Below are 15463 nucleotides of genomic sequence, written 5' to 3' on the forward strand. Positions count from 1 at the left end.
GAGCTTTCTGTATACGCTAAAGTGGCTCTTGCAGGGAACTGGAAATGCAGAAGTCCGGAAATAGTCTGTCCTTCGCTTCCTTAGCTGCTCTGAGGTGCCGTACTTTGCTCTCCGCCAGATGACTTGCTGGCCTCCTGCTTCCTTCCGGGCAGGTGAGCAGCTGCAGGAGCGAGGCGCAGGGGGTGGAGTGCAGGGAAGCTGTCACTGTAGGAGAATTAACCAGCTTCAGGTCAGCCAGCCGCTCAGAACGCTCTCCAGAAAGCTGTATGAGTGTTTTGGACCGTATGGAACATGTAGATTTCTGATTTTGTGACCCAAAGAACAATCTCGTGTCGTTGCCAGCTGTAATTGACTTCCGATGAGTAAGTGCAGACCCCTCAGCGTGATGCAAGACGGCCTGAAATTAAATGCTGAGATCCTGGAACGAGGTCCCCGCATTAGTGTTATACTTGATTGTCGTGAATTTGTTGAGCTGAAATTCTAAGCTCTTCCTGGGTATTTGGCTCCCACGATGCATACTGGAAATTGTTAAAAGCCAGCTGTGTAGCTGTGATGCAGCTTTACCTTCCCTGCAGTCCTGGGAGCTCCTGTTATGCTTTATAACGTCCATCTGTAATCCTGTTGGGTTGATGGTGTAGCTGAAACTTAGCTTTTTCTGTGCTTCTGACTTTAAGGTTCACCTTAGTAAAATGAAGCCTTGTGTAGTTCTTGCAAAATGGGAACAGCAATTTTGCATGCTCCTGGTCCCCCTTCAGAGTACTGAGGGACAAGTCAACAGTGGCTCCAAGTCTGGTCTGACCTTTCTTCCCTCCCTGTCTTTGTCTGCCTTTAAGTGGCAGCTCCATGGTGAAAGCTAAAGAAAATTTTGCTGTCTGAAACTTCAGTGATTCTTTAACCGCCGTGGTCTGCAGGCTAACAAGCGCGGGCTCCAGCCACGGCTGGGACTGAGGACCGTGCCAATTTGGCTAGGGTAGTACCTAGGGCGTGGGGTTTTGAAGTGGCTTTAGAACTGGGATTTTAAGAACTGACTTTTGTGGAGTACTGAAACTTCCCTAGAAACAGCAAAGTGAAGAAAACAAACCCAGAAGAAATGGAAGAAGTATGTTTCACTTTTTCTTCCCATTCTTAACAGAATTGTGATATCTGTTGAAGTTAACGCTAACTGTGTGTCAGCCAAGGAACCTGCATCCATTCATTACATGAAGCAGCCGAATGTGAACCAGCAGTCTCCCTAAAATACTGCCCGTAAAACAGGCCAGTGGAGAGTAACGCTTCTATCAATGCAGTGACGATGGCAGCAACTTCAAAAAGTTTGCAGAGTGCTGGTGCAGAGCTTCCAGTAGGTTTGGGCTCAGGTGTGACCACCTCACCGTCTCCTAATAGGAACAGCCTCCAGTTCTGTGGGTGCTGAGGTTAGAATGGCTGGCTGTTACAAAGTCAATATTTGAGGGTTTGTTGGCTGAAACACCAGCTGTCAGGTGACAGTTCTTAATTCTCTGGCTTTCTAAGCACTGTGTGGTAGGTGGATGTGACATTTCCTTTGGAGATGGTGAGGATGGAAGGAAAAGGGGGGAAACTGTTATGAAACCTAGGAAGTGAAGAAGGCAATGGCCAAGGCTGCGCCATTTCGCTTTGGCAGAGCTTTTGTAACTTCAGGAGCGTGGCTGTGTGAGGAGCAGCCAGCTCCCCTCCAATCTCAGCACGTATGGAGCTTCTCTTTGGTTGTCAGCTTTGGCTGGCTCTTGTTTGCATCAAGGTGAAGTACGGAACTTGGATTTGAAGTTGAAATCTGAGTGTCAGAATCATTATAGTTGGTGTCCTTAAAATTAACCGATGACAGAAGGTTGCCTTTTTGTCATGTGGCTTCTGCTGTCTCTGCTTCTGAAACAGCCGATTCTTTGCTCGACAGAAGTCTTCCTCCCTTCTCAACTTCCTATTTGTCCTTCTGGAGCCCAGTCCCACAAAGTATCAGTGCTCAACTTGTTATTCTGACTACTCTGGAGAATCTGGACCCAGGACACTAGATGAGACAAGACTTTTCCAGGGGTGAAGTAGATTTATTGTCCTTTAAGTTCAGTGGTCCAGGGTATCAAAAGAATCTGTAATGCATGGATTTCTTTTTTTGTGGCATTGCTGTTCCAGTGCAGGAAAGACTTAACTGTCCAGAACTGCTCAAGAGCAGACATGACCACACTTTCTTAGTAGAAGCTTCCTTTATGGGAATGACTGCAGAAAAGGAGTACAGAGATTTTCTGCAGTTTCTTTGGGTTTGTTCTCCTGCAGTTCTGCTCTCCAAGAGGTAGCATAGTGGCAACTCCACTTGGAAACAACTTGAGAATCGTGAGTTTAAACCATCCTTGAAAACTAGACGTTAGCTTAATGGAATGAGTTTGTGCTTCAGAACGAATTAAGTCAAATTTGTTTAATTACTTGGCAGAAGGAAAAGAGTCAAGCTGCTGTATCTAAATGTTCTTTCAAGCGTAATCCAAAGATACGCAAAAGTATGATGGTCTGCGTCCAAGGCTGGGAGCCAGGAACCTAAGTCCTAAGCTGAGTGATCAGCCCTGATCGTGGACAAGTTGTTTAACTGGTTGGGGCCTGAACGCCCCTGGAGGAGGCTCTGGGGTATCTGCTGTGGCTGCTAAGTCTGCTACAGGACCATTCTCTGCTTCTTTGTTAGTAACCTATCACTTGATTCGCGTTTCCTCTTTGTAGCTGAAACGCTGCTGTAGTCTGCTGCAGTTTGTGCAGATGATGAAGGGATGAAGTCACATTTCTGTCCCTAGCCAAACTGAGTGTGGTCAGAGATGTAAACAAGGTTTGACTTTTCTCCTGTTCAGGAATGTCTTTCTCCATTTGATTCTAGGTATGTTTTATCTTAAAAGCGTAGATTAGTGCTTGCTTTTGGCACACTTCAAAATTGCAAAGCAGCTGTGGGAGCTGTTACTGCTTCAGCAGTGGTACTTTGTCTTCAGTACCCCAAAAAATCTGTTGTTAACAGTGAGGAAACTGAGGCCAGGAATGAGAACTGCAGTGAGGAGCAGCTTACCAGCGTCTGCAGCTCGCTGTCTTCTCTTGCCTTATCAGAAGACTTTCTCTTGGTCAAGTAACATCTATGTGGAATAAGAGTAAGAGCTGCTGAGCCTCCCTCCAGAAAGCTGGGTGGCTGTGCCCCGCACACTGCTCCTGGTGGCACCTCCTGCGCTGTTGGCTTCCACGTAGGGCGGCGGTGGGAGAACCACTTGGGGAGCGGGGCTCCCACCCAGCTGCGTCTGTGGGCAGGAGTCGCAGAAGGGGAACAATGGTGTCATTATACAAGTGGTGGATGGGCTTCTTTAAATGCAAACTGATGCAGTAGGAGGGGAAGAAAAATCCTCAGAAGTAGCAAAAGCGTGAGGAGGGTTTGGGATACTAATGTCGAGGAAAGATCGGGGTACAGTTATGGGAGGGAGCTGAACTCCTGTTTGAGAGCTATGGTTAAGTTCTCTGCTCATGGAGCAATGCCAATTAAGAGGAGCAAGGCCTAGCAATAGGCTTGTTTAAAGGGGTAACGTGAAATATGCTGTTGAAAATTTAAAACCAAAAAAACCCACTGAGGTTATGGTCCTGTCCTGCCTGTATTCTTCAGTCCACTTCTGTGTTACAGCTCTTACCTTCCGCTGTTTGCAGAACGGCTGGCTGCATCTGGAGAGAAGTAGGCTGCTGTGCTCTAGGAAGCGCTGGTCTGACTTGGCTGAAGTGCGTGCTTGTGAGGTCCCCCCAGACAAAGAGCGTTTAGCAGACAGCTCAACAGTAAGAGGCTGTTCAGCTCCCCGAAGCTGTTGTCCTCTCTTGATGAGAGTTCGGTAGCTTGGGCACTTCAGCCTGTCAGTCATGCTGACCGGTGTTGGGCTCCGCTGTTCTGGGAAGCTTTCGCACTTAAATCAAAAATCAGATGGGAGGAGGAGTTGTTTGTGTTTTTTTTTTTTTTGTATTGTAAATACAGCAGCTACTGTGATGAAGCCATCAGACACCAGCCCTACAAAGGAGTGTGGAAATCCTGGTGGATTACAGCCCTTGAGCAGCTCTGTAAAAATTCTTAATTTTAAAGGTGCTGCCTTTTTTTGGGTACTTCCACCCTAAGAACAGGCTTCTGTAGCTTCACAGAACGTGCATGGGAGAGAGCTAAAATGAAGAAGGAAATGTCTGGTGGGTGCAGTGCTGAGGTAAGAGTTAAGGGCTGGGTGTTCCTAGCTGTACTGTTTGCCTTTTTTTTCCCCCTGCTGTCTTCTGACTTGCCTATTTAGGCCATGGCTACATGTTTGGCAGCATTTCTGCTTAAAGAGGCACTCCTTCCCACTCTGCTGGCACCAGCGTGCGTGTAACTGCACAATGAACTTGTCTGGGAAGCCGATCCAGCTGAAAAATACTTAAAATTGTGGTTTTGACCGGATTATTTCTCAGCTGAATTGAACCCTGGTCTGGTTCTCAGTGCTGTGTGCGCTTGTGCCAGCACAGTGTGACGAGTGAGCGAGCTGCTGAGAGGAAGAGGAGGAACTGTGGAAGGGAGGCAGTCTCTTTATAGGATTTTATGTACAGCCAATGCGAGACCCTGATCTTTAAGTGCTGTGCTACTCCAAACGGTAGAATAGCTTAACAAAAAGGACTTTAGAGCTTTGCTGTCCAAGATATACTTGGAGCACGTGGAGTCTGAAGGCCACCAATAAATATATCTAACACCAGTTCTGTATGGTAACCTTAGGAGGCTGCGCTAAAGTGCTGCCCTAATAAAATGGGTCAAACTTCATGCGGTGCACTGCTGCTTGACCGAGATCCTGCGTAGTTGGTGATGGCCTTTGGAGATGTTTTGTAGACTGAAGCTGGTCCAGTCTGCGCTGCTATAGGGGAAAAAACTTATTTTTACTGCGTTACTTTGCAGTCAAATCATATCCCTGAACTCAGGGCTGTGGATGTGCAAACCCTCACGGTGTAAAGAGGGGTGGTGGGAATGTGCCCGAGGGCAGGAGGAGAGCGCAGAACCCCCTCGCGTGGTGGCAGCGGGGATTCAGGCAGGTAGGAGCCGACTGGCAAACCGCTTTGCGGTGTGTCGGGTCGGGATTCTTCCAAATTAGATCACGCACACATCTGACACACATGCACCATGTCGTTTATTACCAGGCTGAAAATAATTCTGATGTTTTTCTGCAGCAGAATGAGTACACGTGGAATAGGCTTTCATCCTCTGGTGTTCACACAAGCAGTCCGAAAGGAGAAACAAACCCTTCTTGTTCAGCATTTATTAATTGGTATTGTTTCTCTTAAAAGCTGCGCTGCTGTTTGTACGGTTTAATTTCTTGGAAGTTGCTGTAGAAAAGCATCTCAGTTAATTGGGAGATGGATTACTGACTGACTGCTTTACGGTAAAGAGCTTTAGGTCATGTAACAAACGATAATCTATTCTTACCGTGTCTTACCGCTCTTAATATGATTTGAAAATTTGATCCCTTGTTTGGGGATTTCACTTCAACTAATGTCTTGTCTAGCATTTAGGTGCTAGAGAACGAGGCCTGCCGTGTCTTAGGTGCTCCTGAAGTGTGTGCAGTGCACCTGCTGTGTCCTGTGCCTCCTGTAGTGAAAATGCCTGTTGCTGATGGCACCAAAGTGAGGCTACCCGTGCTTTCCTTTGAGGAAATGCTGTGCTCTTGAAGCTCTTCTATTCGTGTAAGATGCTTTTCTTACTGCCTTAAGGGTATTTTCCAGACCTTTTTTTCCTATTATTCATAACATGCAGTACCATAAACGTCTACAATATTTTTAGTACGGAGTGCGAAGTTTTTGTGGAATAATTCAGCCTTTGGTAATTATGTGAAACTGTGAGCGTTACTGCTCTAAAAAAAGAGGAGTGAAAAGCTCTGACACAGGCAGACACGTTGTGAGTCGTGACAGCAGCTGCTGTGTTTCTATGACAATCGGGAGGAGAAGTGCAGGAAGTGTGTTCCTTGAACCAGCCTCGGCTGGGAATTGTCCGTCACGAAGCTCTGGTAGGCTTTAGGTCAGAATCTGGACAGTTTTCTGGATTTTAAATTTGAGTGGAATACATGTAATGTAACTGTGTTAATATTTTATGGCTCAGTTAAAGCATGCACTAATGAGATGCTACTTGTGTAGGGTTAGCACACAGGTAAGCTGGAAATAGGATATTGTCGTACGGTGTGGGGGTCTTAGGGGAAAAACAGGCACTGTTGTCTTCACCCTGCGGGTACTCTGCAAGGTGAGGAATTGATGCTCTGATGGTGTGTGCTTGTTGCACATTTACCCAGCAGGGCTTCCTTTAAATAATGCACCAACCCTTGCTTTCTGGCTACCCAAAAGGCCTGCTTCAGGGCATTGTTTGGGGCTGTTGGTGGTGTTACCTAGCAGTGGGTTTGCCTTCTGGTTTTCTGTTGCTGGGGTTGTTACCCTTGCCTTCAAAATGTGGGTGCTGGCTACCAGCACCAGGTAGGGTGTTCCGTCGAGTTGATGTTACTGCAAATTATTCCTTGAGGTTTCTGTGCATGACTGTAATTCTGTTACAGAAATAGAAGGGGCTGCAAGCTTCTCTCTTCTAACTTGTCGTGCTTTTGTTAAGCACTGGAGGAGAAGTTATTTACTTGGTCAGCCGTTCTTTATAAGAATGTGTTTTCCTCCCAGCCATCCCCAAGTTATAGCACCATTAAGAAACCCAGCCTATCTGGGCCACGTGGCAAACCCTCGGGCAGATAGACTTGCATCTAACTTCGGTTTAAAAAAAATATAATTAGGGTCAGGAAGAGAGGATTTAGGAGTTGTATTGTTGGAAAGATTGATTTCCCAGGTGTGCAGAATGTGTTTTGGGTGGAAGTGTTTTTCTTTGCATTTTCAATTGTAGTTCTTGTATTAATGCTCAGGGAGTAACAAGATTTCCAAATGCACGCAGTTAATGCTTGATGGTTTTGAGAACTTAAGAAAATATAACTGCGTATATTCAGGAACATATAAGGCATTTGAGAGTTCAGACTGTAGTTGCTCATTTAAACTTAGGAAGCATTTGTACTATATTCCTGTCTGTTAAATGCTCCTGACTATATTTTGCTTTTTCCCCAAGGAGTATAAAAAGTATTCAGGGGCCATTCTTTGACTCCTCAAAGTGGTGGTTGCAGCTGGCCTTTCTTCCGTCAGGAGGTTAGAAGTTGATGCGCAGAGACTGTGACCTACATGTGCTTGGGTATAGTGCTCATAAAGAGTGTGAAGAGCTCTTTTTTAAAGTAATTTGACCCAGCAGATACAATTTATGCATTAAAATATTTTTTTTATCTTGAACTTTCATAAATGATAATTCTGAAAGACACTTTTGAGAGTTCCTGGACTTTTTTCTGATGTAGTTGCATAACAGAACTTAATTTCCCAGTATTTGTAGTGCATCGTTTCTGTAAATGGGGTCATTTGTAGAGATACTGACAGAACTGAAAGAAAGTCCTGCGTTAGCTCTTAATTGCTGTTAATTCTTGCTTTGGGGAACTGGCCTGAGTGGAAATTACATATCTTGGGTTATTGGTTATCAGAGGAATTTTTTATCTTGAATTAGTTTCCCCAGACAGTTGTCAGTGTAGCAAGTACCTGGTGGAGCAGGAGCAGTGAGGGGTGGCTGGCTGGATGCTTCCCCTGGGTGCAGGATAACGGTGTGAAGGAGCCACGGGAACAACTGAGACAATTCCTCAGCCTTCCGATGCTTGTTTGTAGTCTCCTTCCATATGGGGAGCTCTAATATCAGTGAATTTGGGATCTGTTGGAGAACCTCTTCTAAAAAGATCAGTATGAACAAACCCCAATTGAAACTGCAGCACGCAGACCTTGTCATGGTCTAGTCCAGCAGTGAGCAGACGGCTCTGTGATGTAGAGGCAGTACCGAGGCATTCATAAGCTGCATTTAGGGACACTGGAACTGGCAGGAGGGGCTTTTTGACCCAACTTTCTGTAGAAGCCGCCTGCTTTTCTCTGTTCTCACAGCTTTGCGTTCGGAATTTTGTAGTTTAACCTTATTGATTTTATATTTCTGTTCAAGAAACATGCAGGGTCTTCATTTTGTGTTCCCTTTTGGACCAGTAGCCCACTCACGAGGAGCAGTGGAGGCCGGTAACATGACAATCCTGTCACTGGAGCAGGACGCCTGCTGTGCTTAACCCAGCAGTTCTCTCTCTGACAAGATTTGGATGCCTCAGAGGGAAGTGCAGTAAGGAGATAGCATTTAAGAACAAACCAAACCTCTAGGACTGCGCACACCAGGTTGCTGGCTCCCTGGAGCTTGTGGATTCTCTTCCTTGATTCGACCTGAGGAAGCTCAGACCAAACTTTGTTATAACACATCTACTGGCTTATGTGGCATTCTCACCCTTCTGCTGTTTCTGCAGATCTCAAATGTGATCTAAATTGTCATCTACAGCTGTGCTGTGAGGTCATCTCTGTTCTGATCCTCATGTTCCTGTGCAAGGGCTATTACGTGTGTACGTTGGTAGGGAAAGAGATGACACAACGGAGTGATTGCATCCTGTGTAGGAGCACTTCTGGCTTAATCTTTCCTCCTTGCTGGCTGCTGTCATTTTGAAGAAGTCAGCAAGAGAAGATGATGTACACAGCCCTCTTTGGTCTTGTAAGCTTGTTTGTGTGTGTGTTGAAACTCGTTTTCCAGAAGTTCTGCTCTTATGTAATGCTCAAGTTGAAGTTTGGCACCTTCCTATTCATGTTCTTTTAACTAGTGTATTTTCAGTGAGGCTTACCTCTATTAAATAGCTGTGTGTTTTTTAACTTTTTACCAAGTTTAAAATTTAGGCTTAAAATTAATTATCCTGAGGGGATAAGAATAGAAATTAAGATAATTTAAAGTAATCATGCTGAGTTGAGATGCATCATTTTAGCCCCTATGTACTTTGTTTTTTCCTTGTCTGTAAGACTAGCATGTGTGTTGCCCAAAATTGGGTTCCAAGACTTCTACTAAAAGCTATTGCAGGGAGCTTTGAGGTCTTTGCAGGACAGTAGTGTAACTAAATATTCTGTCTTGTTTTTATAGCTGTTATATAATTTTTCCAAGATCAAAGAAAGCCTCCTAATTTATAGATAGCGAAGATGAGATGTAAAGTAACTCCCTTAAGAGTAAAGGTCAGTATTTAGCTCAGACTTGTAGACTGTAATTTTTTCAGATGTGGTATGAGTGTGAGGGTCAGCCTTACCGAGGTGTCAACGTGTAGATTCTGTTCTGCATCATTTAAGGAAGTGTTAAGAATCTCTCTGGAAGTCCAGGCTTCAAACTAGTATTGGCTTCTGTTTAACTACAACAAAAATTTAAGATGTTGAGGCATGTATGCTTGGGCTGGAGTAAAAAGTGCAGGAAAATACTTGCTAAGTGTGTGGGGGGGAAAGGCAATTGGTAAATAGAAGATTATTTTCCATGTTCCACAGCAAAAAATGCACCAAGTATTAAAATGAACTAATAAAGGAGTGGATGTCCATAGTGAGTGAAATAATTTGAAAGTTTTATTCCTCAGTCCCGTGATAGTCAGAGCTCTGTATTCGTCTCTGCTGGAAGCTTCAGTTGCACTTGTGACCTTCACAGGCGCTGTGCTCTCCGGCAGGCTGCCTGAAACTCATCTAGTGAGCGTGCCTCCTTCCCTCCTTTCCTTCTCCATTATGGTGGGTAAGATGACTTTTTTTAACTTTAGTTTTCCTTCCTTAGAGGGAGGCACTTGACATGTGTCTGAGGTGCAATGGTCTCTTGCATGCTAGAGTTTGACACTTGGAGATTAAAAAGTGTTAGAAATTTTTGGCTTTGGTCAAAGAATGTATGAGAAGAGTCTGAAACAGTGTGATAGTTTCCAGGAATTGTTTTTTGTATTGACAACAGAAGGGCAACCCAGACTACAGAATTCTAGTAGCTGATTTTGAAAGGCGTTGCCAAATCATGATGTTTTTCTAAAGTACTGCTCCTAATTTTTAACTTGCGGTGTATATTTTGTAGTGGCTTCAGCAAAAAGAGCAAATCAAGATACTCCAAGTGCTCTTAAGCTGTGGCATTCCCAGTGACAAATGAAGAAAGGCATCGCCTCAAGGCTTCTGTTCTGAACATGCAAAACAATAGCACAGTATGTTATTTCCAAATATATTGTTATTTGCAAACAGAAAACGAACCACTGGCTTTTCTGTGCTGTGCAGCCTATTGAAATTCTGGCTGTGATTCCAGCGGAGACTTTGCCATAAATAGCTCTGCACTACTTCGGAACACAAACAAGCCTCCTGAAAAGATCTGAAGTAGGGTCTTCTGAGGGGACTAGTTAGTGGAGATACTTTGGAGGTGAGGAATGTTTCTGTAGGTTGAGGTGGGGAGCTGTCAGCAGGAGTTGAGAAGTAAGTAGTTACTGATTCAAATTAGTTTCAAGGACTCCGAAATCACCTGAGTCAAGTGAAGGAAGAAAAAGGATGATAAAAATGCACAAGTACAAGCAGAAACAGGTATGTTTTCTGTGTTAGCATTGAAGAGCTTTGAAAAAAAAAAAAAACAACAAACAAATGCCATATGGTAAGTAAATATAACTTGAAATAGAAATGATTTATTCTTCTAACGTGCAGTCATCCAAATGAAAGCATCCTTTTAAAATTTATACTGAGCAGATGTTTGGTAATGTGAATTAATATATAGCTAATTCTGTAGTGCTTATTTTTCAGTGCTGTCTGGGCAAATGTACCCTTGAATAAGTAATGCAGGGGCAGCTTTTGTGTAGATGTGTTCAGCTATAATTGGTGCAAGCTGTCTTGAGTAAGATACTTTACTGTCTTGAGGAGAAGCTTATAAACCTTCTGTGCATTAGGAGAGGTGAGTAAATTCCTTAGTGATTCACCTAGTTCACAGCGCTGATTTTTCCTTAGACCTGTTGCTACTAAGTATTTTAACAAGCAGAATTCAAGAGTCAAAGAGCATGAACATAATTTTGGCACTTGTGAAATCCATGCTCTGAGTGGTAGACTTCAGTTCTCTGCTCAGCCTCTGGTTATCAAACAAATGTGTTCCTCATCTGTCACAACAAAGTGAGGATGGTATCACAGAAAAGGGCTGAGAAGACCTTGGGAGTTTGTTATTACGTTCTCTACATGCAAAGCTTTCAACTTTACATATTACTCCTGATGGATGTTTATTAAAAAGCCTTAATCTATGGACATCTTGCAGCCTCGGAAGTGTATATTTAAAGCTTAACTACCCATATTTTTGAATGACTTTTTTTATTATGTTTAAAATCACATTTGGTGACAGAGCATGAGAAATTTATACGTGGGAATTGCACACTGGTCTTGAATGGAAATTAGTCCTAATACCCATAGAAGGCAGGGACTCTGTGCTATTAACTGCATATAACTTAGTGGGATCAACAGCTTAGGCACTGATACTTATTTCTTTTTTAAGATCTCAGTGGTATTTCTGAGCTTGTTGGCATTTTTCAAGAACATTCTTCATCCTTCCCATGCCTATTAAGAACAGTTCCCTAAGAAAATGAAAGTATAAATAAAACAGCTTGGTTATACAGGAAAGCACTTCTGCTGCAAGGGGTAATTAGCCTGTTCTTTGAAAATAGATGCATTGCTAGCATGTTATCTTTATCACAGTGAGAAGAAATAAAGCGTAAATAAATCTTTGTCTAATTCTTTCTTTGTATTTTGGAAAATCCTGATAATAAATATAACTTGAATTCAATAGTACTGGTCATAGGAGAATTATGGAGCACTTCTTGAAGTATCACACATCCAGAAGGAGCCCAGTGAGTGTGTAGTACTGTAATTGATCTCTCAGACTACAGGTTTTCCAGAGAGCAGTGGGTTGAGGTGGAGTCCTGGTCTCCCAAATCTTACCCTGCATATGGCAGCAGGATGTCCTTTATCTGCAGGTCAGCAGGGATGTTTTCAGGAGAGCCAGAATCAGCAGTGCTGCTCTTCTTTGAATAGAGGTGATTTGATTTTTCTGGTCCATCATAAAGTTTATTCTGGAAAATGAGTAATCCTGATTTTTTTTGTCCTTAATGTCAGAACTGAGAGAGTTCTTTCTTGGAAGTTAGGTATGCAGCAACAGTTTTGCTGTAGCTTTATTTACGATGCTTTGTAAAGCAAAGCTCTGCAGGCAGAAAATGTGTTGGAACAAGTTATGTACCAGAGCACTGAGGCTAGACAAATGTAGTAGTAGAGCAGAAATAATCAAATCTGTTATTTATAAGCCTTTTTGTCTCAGTTCTCCTGGTATTGCTCAGTAAATCCCTCAGTGTTGTGAGCGATAGTGACAGAACATTCAGGCACCTAAGGGGATCTTACTTGAAAGAAAGTGTGGGCATGAAGGTAGTCGCTGCTTGAGTTAATTTTGTTCCCCTATAACCAGATAACGCCTGATCTGTATGCAGTTGTATAAAGGACAAAAATGATAAACTCCCTGAATTCTCCACGATATGAATATAATTTAACCCTTCTGTCATCTTTCTCCAGGGAAGTATCTCATAAGTCAGCATGGGTTTTGTTAGCTGAGCAGGGTTTCTGCATTGAAATGTAACTAGTGTGGACTGCACGTTGAATTGCTTAGTACAGTCACTTTTTAAAGTATGTTGAAAGGCGTAATGCGTGGAACTAGAAAACTCAAGGTGGAGGAAACCCTTTCCTGCATCATTTAGTCAGGTTATCGCTACATCTGCAGGAATATTTAAAACATGTGCTCAGTAGTATGGATGCACTGTAGAGGCAGAAAACGCTGTCAGATTGCCTATTTAAGCAAACCACGAGCTTCACGTTCTTCTGGGCTCGTATTTTTGAGATTTCATCTAGGGTTTTAAACAAGAAGTTGTTTTTGAAGTGTTGCTGCGGCAGCACCAAGGAGCACATGTTTATTTCAATTATTTTTGGGGTATGTAAACCAGTCAAGGCTTGGTTATGTGAGTGTTCTGGGCTGTTGTAAACTGTTTTGTATGTGGGATATGCCGTTGCCATAATGACAGCCACTATCACTTATTCTATCAGTAATGGTTGCCAGAGTTGTGTGGCATTTGAAACCTAAGGTTTTGGATTTCTTTATCTACATCTAAGCAGGGACACGTAACTTTTCCAGGTTGTGTGACTGTTGTATGCTGTGACAGCAGTGGAGCACATACGTACCCAAGCCAGATATTTAAAATGTTAGATGTTTTCTATGTAGTAGATACTTTCAAAAGGAATACATTGCAAACTGTAACGTGTTTAGATTTTTTTAAACAGTCTGTCTTCTATACTTGAAGTCTTTTATTCTTTATATCTCACATCAAAGCCATCCTTTCTGATGGAGTATTAGATAGCAGCTTAATTTAGGGGTGCATAGCCTCTCGAGGTGATGTTATTCAGAGGTTAGCCACTGCTGCTCGCAGTCTTTCTGATGGTCCTGACCTTGATGGGAGAGGAGTTTTTCAGCGTGATGGAAGAGGGATTGATGCAAAGCTGCAATGCACATCCTCAGTAGGGGGGAGGCAGGTGGCTTTTCCCATTTCCCTGCATTAAAGTAGATTCAAACTTCTCAGGTTGGAAGCTCTCAGCAGCTGAATTTTGTGATGATTAGAAAACTGAACCCTGCAATAGCTTTCATATTGAGCAACAGGCCAGTATTTAACAATGCTGAAGTGTTGGGTTTGCTGTTGGCTACTTCTGTATTTAAAGTCAGAACAATTTGCTGGTTGCAGACAGGAAGGGTTGTGGGCAGACCTGAGCTGTTTCTTGGGATCGTGCACTCTTGCAGAGGCTGTAAAGAGCAGGCTCAAGGAGAAGCTGTGACCTTTAACAGCTTGTCCCTAATTGTGACCGAACGTTGCAGCTCCACAACCTGTGAGGCTGCTTGCCCGCCTTTCTAAGGTTATTTAAGACGGGCACCAGGAGCGGGGCTGGATTTCTGCCACTTGTGCCTCTTATGTTTATGATATTAATAAACTGGTGTCAAATGTCCTGGGAACGGGTGATGTGGGCTGAAAGACCTTTGTTTCAGCCAACAATAGACCTGAATTAGTGTGAATAGGAAAAGCAAATAGGCGCTTCCTGTCATATTTTAAGGAATACCGGGGTTTGGGGAAGCGTGTGCATTAAGAGACTTAACCTGAATGCTCATCACTTGCCAGTGCTTTCTCCTAGTAAAGTTTTCCCCGTGTGTGTGTGTGTCTGTTAATCTTTCTAAATATGTTTGCTGTGCTAATGAGGTAGAATCCCATTTGTTTGAACAGATCTTTTTTAAGGGTATTCTTCAGGGGAAAAACTGTAAGCTGAACTGCATGAAGATCTGAAGAGGGGACACGTCTTAGTTATTTTCCTGACCTTCCTTGAGTTTGGACCTGGAGGCCTCCTGCAAGGCTAGAAAGTATGTGAACTGAAAACACTTGGGTGGTGCTTCAGACCACCTTGAGGCTCACTTGGCTTTCACAGAGTATTGTAAAAGTCCAGAACAATGGTATTTGTGGTTTCAGGACAGCGGATGCCTTTGGAGACTCAAGGGAGTTCTTGTCAGGTAATAAACAATCCCTTTTTATTGAGTCTGTGGTATTCTCAGGCTGATCTAGCGTGTGTTGAGCTGAAAAACAGCTCTGGTTTGACCTGGTAACTTCTCTGTTTTGCAGTAACTTGCAGATTGAATTATTTGGATAGTGGTGATCTTTCAGAGCTGCTTTCCTCTTCATGCAGCAGATGCAAGGAAGTTCTTTTTTCCCCCCGGTTTCAGGGTGGAAAGATCATAAGGTAGGTCAGCTTAGTTGTGTGCAGAAAACATACCCTCAGAGGTCCTAGTAGCAGGTAGGTGAAGACAGCTCCCAGGGGATATGGAAAGGGCACTAATTGTGCCGCAATTAATTAAATTTCAGTTTCTACATCCACTGATGCTGGAGCTAAGCTAACCCTGCTGGTTAAATACACGGTGCCTAAGTCTAGGCAGCCGGTTTGGTGGCAATTTTTGTTGTTTTGCATCTGGCCTGGCTTGTTGTAAGTTTATATTCCTGTCCCTCTGGTTGCAGCTCGACTGCTGGCACGTTCCTGTGCTCTCCCAACCAGATGCCTTCTAGCTGAGGGAAGGCCAAGGGTGCTGGGAGCTGCCTTGGTTTCCAGCATCTTGTGAGCTACAGACACTGCTGCGGTCAATTTATTCTCTGTTTCACCTAGGGGAAGAAGGGGGTTTGCCTATTGGCTTCCTATGCATGTGTTCTGAAAGGAACTGCAGTAATGTCCTTTCTCAAGGTTTAAAAATAGAAAGTAATTAATCAGGGTGATGAGGGTTAATGGTTTCTATCCAGAAACCAAACAGCTTTGCATTTGTTTATGTAGAGAGAACATTCTTCTATCTGCTGTTGTTAGGAGTTGAAGAAAAGAAGAATTTTTCACTGTAATTTTTGAAGCACTTTATTAATAAACTAATTTGGGGTTAAAAACAACCCCAAAACTCTATTTA

General features: G+C 43.4%; 1 protein-coding gene across 2 annotated transcripts in view; it reads left to right on the top strand.

Moving 5' to 3' along the window:
• PPP2R2A (protein phosphatase 2 regulatory subunit Balpha) overlaps nucleotides 1-15463 on the top strand; it is a 38471-nt gene that overhangs the window by 3604 nt on the left and 19404 nt on the right. The window lies entirely within an intron of this gene.

The sequence above is a fragment of the Cygnus atratus genome, chromosome 27, assembly GCF_013377495.2.
Source record: "Cygnus atratus isolate AKBS03 ecotype Queensland, Australia chromosome 27, CAtr_DNAZoo_HiC_assembly, whole genome shotgun sequence".
NCBI lineage: Eukaryota > Metazoa > Chordata > Aves > Anseriformes > Anatidae > Cygnus > Cygnus atratus.